We start from the raw sequence: 5,144 nt of genomic DNA, 5'->3' as shown, positions 1-5,144 counted from the left end.
TATATAATTAACTAAATTATTAGCCAAATTTCCTAAAATACCAACATACTTTTCTATGAAGAGCATTAACACTATTCTTTTCCATCAAAAACTTCAAAACCTGCATAATTAATTTAATGTTTAATCAGCTACAGGTCAATAAGGTAGGTTTAAGCAAAAGAGGTTCATAGTAGTAAGATTTTACTTACCACTGTTGTTAATGACATTGAAAGAAGCAGCCCAACAAACACCCCCTCAGAAGGATTATTACTAAATGAAACCACAAACAAAGTTAAAAAGTCAAGTATTTTGTGACAACCTCGGAACCAGGGGCAAGGCTGTTTTTACCCATGGTATGACCTAATACATGATAATAAAGACTTGTTTAACAAAAAGAAAAATGATTTCTCACGTGACATCACTATTAAGAATTGATGAAAGAGGGTACTCCACACTGTATTGCCAACAAGCTTGACACCAACACCTAAAAGCTGGAAAAAATAATAACAGAAATAAAAATAAATGTAAGATTTGAGATAACAGATGCATAATTCACATGTCTACTTTTACCAATTTATTTTATGCAACATATATGCAGCTGACATGAATGAATTATACAACAAGTTAGGAGTAAAATAAGGGATGGTTGCATATTTAGTATGATAAATAAAGAGATTTGTGGCATAAGGGTGCATAAATAATAAAAAGCAAAAAGGAAGAGGAAAGCTGACTTACATAATCAGCAAATTTCTGAATTGGTGCTTTTAACATAATACATAAGAGTGGTCCCGAAGGGATAGCTGGCAGCAAAAAATCTCAGGCAAAAAAAATTCCAGGAGAAAACAGTTAGTACCTCAAAAGCAAAGGTTTTATAGGGTTAGGCATGCACCTGCAAGACAGGGACTAAGATTATAAGTGATGTGAATGGGACATAGTAATTAAAGGAATTTTTGTTACCATTGTTCCATGCATAGTGGTTGGGGTAGAGTGTTTTTCCATCACTGTTAACACGGAAGGGTCCAAGTTCTTCCATGGCTCCATATCCAAACAACAAGCATCCTAGCCCAGTAGAATACCTTCATTAATAGTGGTTCGATCTTACTCTAAATTTTGGTGCATTTGGATGATGATCTTTAGAATCTCCATTCTGATTCATGAATATTCTAATTAGTTTGGTATTGTAGAATGTAGATTGGTATCTGCATTATTAAAGTTCATAGGACTTACTACTGACTCACTTTTCTTTTTTTAATCATTAGCCTTATGCAGCTCTCAAAGCTAGAGAATATCTTGATAAGCCTGCAATACATGAGACAATGGTGAAGGTATGTAGATTATATCTTATATTTCCTACACAAATATAGACAACTGTATGCTGATGTCATTATGCAGGTTAGCGCTTATCTGCTTGGAGAATACAGCCATCTTTTGGCCAGACGACCTGGGTGTAGCCCAAAGGACATTTTTGTCATTATACATGAGAAGCTTCCTACTGTATCGTGAGTATTTCTATTTCTATACATCTATGTTTTCTTTTGTGATCCTCATCTATTTTTTTTTTGTTTCTACAGGACTCCAACAATATCCATTCTTCTCTCAACATACGCAAAGATTTTGATGCACTCTCAACCACCAGATCCCGAATTACAAAACCAGATCTGGGCAATATTTAGCAAGTGAGTTTATAATAAATAGGAGCTACACTTTTTTTTGTATATGCAAAATTTGATAATATTTAATTTCACACACATTGACAGATATGAAACATGCATTGATACTGAGATACAACAAAGAGCTGTACATCTATTCATTTTCAATAGCACACTTGCAAAAATTTTAAACTTTTAAAACCCATCTTAGAAGGACTAAAGGTTAGAAAGGAGAAGTAATGAAGCTATGAGTTGAGAAAAGAGTAATCACAACAAGGTCTCTAAAACAGACCTGCTGTTCAAAATGGATTTACTCCAAAATCTAAAACAGAAACATAGCTTTAACTAAATTTTATAGGAAACTATGATTATTCAGGATTCCAGAACTATAAAGAACTCCTTCTAACTCCAAAGGATGAATTAAATATGAATTTTACAAAAAGGTGTATCACTTCTGTCTCCAACAAGACAGTCAAGTGAGGTTGGCCAATTCTACCCAACTTGTAAGTAGAATTCGTCCATACCAAAATTCAGAGAAGTAAAGGATATACAAATGAAAGTCTCAGAGTTGGAATTGAATGAAAAGCATCTCCCAAGCTCCGGATATAAAATTCACATTGTGGACAATCACAACACTAGTAAAAGCTGGTGACTGCCCACTGATCTGGAGTCTGGATCAATTCTAACCAATTTATAATTGGAAATAACACCCCATCTGCTCCAGATCTTAAATTCATAATATCAGGAACATATAGAAACTTGGAATCACTCTGGATCCTTTTCCAAGCCTTATAAATGATGAAAACAAAATGACATATCAGAACAGACCCGAATCAGACCTAACAGCAAAGATTCCATTCTTGCACATAGATAAATTCCTTACCAGTGAGGTTGGCCTGCTTAAGAAAGTTAGCCAACTCAATTTGTGAACTTTGGGAACTGGTTTGGGGTCCGTTTGACTTCTATAGCTCAAGGTATGATTTTTACAATATGACTATAGATCTGATGGAAAACAGAATCATAGGCACCCGTGATTCCGTTTGAGTTCTATAGCTCAAGGTATGATTCAAAGCCCTTTTTTTTAAAGACAAAAGATCTCAAATATACATGATAAGGTTTCTCACGAAGTGTGATCTTATGCTTGTTTTCTATATATAATCCAAAGAAACACAACCATTAATTTAACCAAAAGAAACTCAACACAATTTAGATATCATGATTTGTTACTTACCCCTTTTCTGTCGGAAGGACGAGGTGCTAATTCCTTCTTGGTGACAACATGCCCTTTATTTAGACCCACAAAGAGTCCTGTGTTTGGCTATTTTGGAGCCATTGGAACCTGAAAACATAAACATATATTAGCGTAAAGCAACATACACTTCACAACAGTTCATCAACTTAGCCTATGCAGTTTTAATTCAATATGACCTGAAAACCTTACAAGCCTCAGACTACAATCAAAATGCGCAATATATATTCTTATTAAACATGAAGCTGATTACAAGATATAAATGAGTTTATGCGTGCCAATAAGTTTGTAAACACCAGCAAGCTTATAAGCACATGGAAAGCATCTCGGAACTATAAGAAGATGCGGGAAAACTAAAAGTACAATGAGGGAAGAAAAACAACCTGGACAAGAAGAATTTGAGACCAAGTAAACTTTAGTTGCTGTACATTTTACTTGCTTCTTGAAAGAAACCCCCAAATTCTTAACTCCACACCGGAGGAATATCACGTGATGTACGTCAACGAGGATGTAAGCCTGAAGTGGGCCCTCAATTCTACAATAACAAAAAGTGTATCTTGTTATATGTAACAATATGATGAAAACAATGTAAAAGGGGTTGAGTATTGAGGTGGTTTAGTAAATACTTTGCTTTCCAGATGAGATTCTATCAACTTCAGCTTCTCATCTAATTTAAACATCATCAGAGTTGGTTCTGTAAGAATAATTTCATGCAACAAATGTGATAGTCATACTAATTTAAACATCATCAGATTTGTTTCTATAAGCATGTGTAACTATTAACTCGAGAGTAACAACACAATATACTACTTGTCTTCATTTTCAGATAAGGTGCAATGGCGTTGCTGTTCAAGGTAATATCCAATATTTTTCCTATTTTTAAAATTACTAAATTACCAATATCACTTATCAATGTGCATTCTATTCATTACCTATGTTAATGTTACAGGATCCAACAAAGATTTCAGCGTATCGTGACAAAAGGTTTCCAGGAACACAATAAGAATATGAACACGCACTCCAAAATTCAACAACCGTATACATTGGCAACATGTCTTTCTACACTACTGAAGAAAAAAACGGGATAAACCTTGTTTAAGAGATTTATCAATTTCTGAATCTAAGAGAAAAATTAATATTAGATCTGGAGGCTGATGAAGTTAAAGCAAAGAAGAACAAGGAAAGTTTTTTTTGGAGATTGTAATATGGCCTTATCATGTCTTCCAAACAGAACCGAGGCAGTTAGCCCAAAAGGGTAACACAGGCTCATGTAACCCACAACTTCATCCAACTCATGCAAGTGGTGCACTTGGATTCATGGGATCTATTAATTGACCTACTTAAAGCTCATTGCATACCTCCCAGAGACTCGTTTATTATCTCTAAATATGATAGACAAACTAAACTTCAAGTCAAGAAACCTGCACAAAAAAGTGAACTTATTTTTATCACAGATTAACACATAAAACCCAATAAACAAAAAGAGAATCAGACCATATAAATTAGATATGAAATAGAACAGATAATGCTCATTAGAGAAAAGGAAGCAAAAGAGAACATTTCAATGAATCTAAAACCTATTTCCACTAACAATTAATCTTAAAAAATGAGAAGCTGGAGAGAGAACTAGCACATACCAAAGAGAATTTTCAACTGGGGAAGGAGAAAAAGAAAAAACAGAAAAAAAAAACAGAAACCCTAACCAACCTTGGTCGTTGAGATGATGGTGGAGCTTTTCCCTTGACGCAAAACCCTCCATGGTATCAAGCTCAATCTCTGTAGCCCTACGATCTGCCATGTCCAAATCTCTCTCATCCTCCAGAGAATCGTCCAACCCAACCGACCTTCATAGCCATTTCTATTGATTTCCAACTTGATATCATAAATTATGTTTCGACATGAGAGTGTGGGGAGGTTTCAAGAAGAACAGAGCAGAAGCAACAACGCAAAAGATAACATTAGGTATCGAGGGATAATTGAGTTTGATTAAAAAGGTTATAAAACTCGTAATAAAGGAAGACAAACCTCTGGAACAAATAAAGAAGTAGAATGTTGATGGTGATTGACCATGGAGTTTCGAGACCTTGACTTTAATGGAGCTAATGTTCTAGTTGATATGGAAATCACTCTAAACTGTACCCCTTTGATCAATTTCATGGCCTGGTGACCAAAAAACCTTCGATTTCACTAAGAACCGAAACCCTAATTCCAACAATAGTCAATTTTTGGTATTTGATTGAGAGAGAGAGAGAGAGAAGAACGATTGA

The 5,144-nt window shown here is 34.8% G+C and overlaps 2 long non-coding RNA genes across 3 annotated transcripts; one reads left to right on the top strand and one right to left on the bottom strand.

Moving 5' to 3' along the window:
- Positions 1 to 272: 272 nt before the first annotated feature.
- On the bottom strand, positions 273 to 2,955 carry LOC111877768 (uncharacterized). 2 transcript variants are annotated; one of them, XR_006190782.2, is made up of 5 exons: positions 2,860 to 2,955; positions 1,207 to 1,278; positions 937 to 1,126; positions 715 to 868; positions 273 to 470 (listed from the first exon to the last, which is right to left on the bottom strand). It is a non-coding gene; the product is annotated as an uncharacterized LOC111877768 (long non-coding RNA). The 2 variants fall into 2 exon arrangements; XR_002845528.3 differs by having other exon boundaries at positions 281 to 470; positions 1,218 to 1,278.
- Positions 1,218 to 1,653, top strand: LOC111877767 (uncharacterized). The gene is made up of 3 exons (XR_008232193.1): positions 1,218 to 1,304; positions 1,372 to 1,478; positions 1,551 to 1,653. It is a non-coding gene; the product is annotated as an uncharacterized LOC111877767 (long non-coding RNA).
- Positions 2,956 to 5,144: the final 2,189 nt, after the last annotated feature.

The sequence above is a fragment of the Lactuca sativa genome, chromosome 4, assembly GCF_002870075.4.
Source record: "Lactuca sativa cultivar Salinas chromosome 4, Lsat_Salinas_v11, whole genome shotgun sequence".
Taxonomy (NCBI): Eukaryota; Viridiplantae; Streptophyta; class Magnoliopsida; order Asterales; family Asteraceae; genus Lactuca; species Lactuca sativa.
Note: the sequence above shows the minus strand (reverse complement) of the source record. Positions and strands in the feature narration are given on the sequence as shown.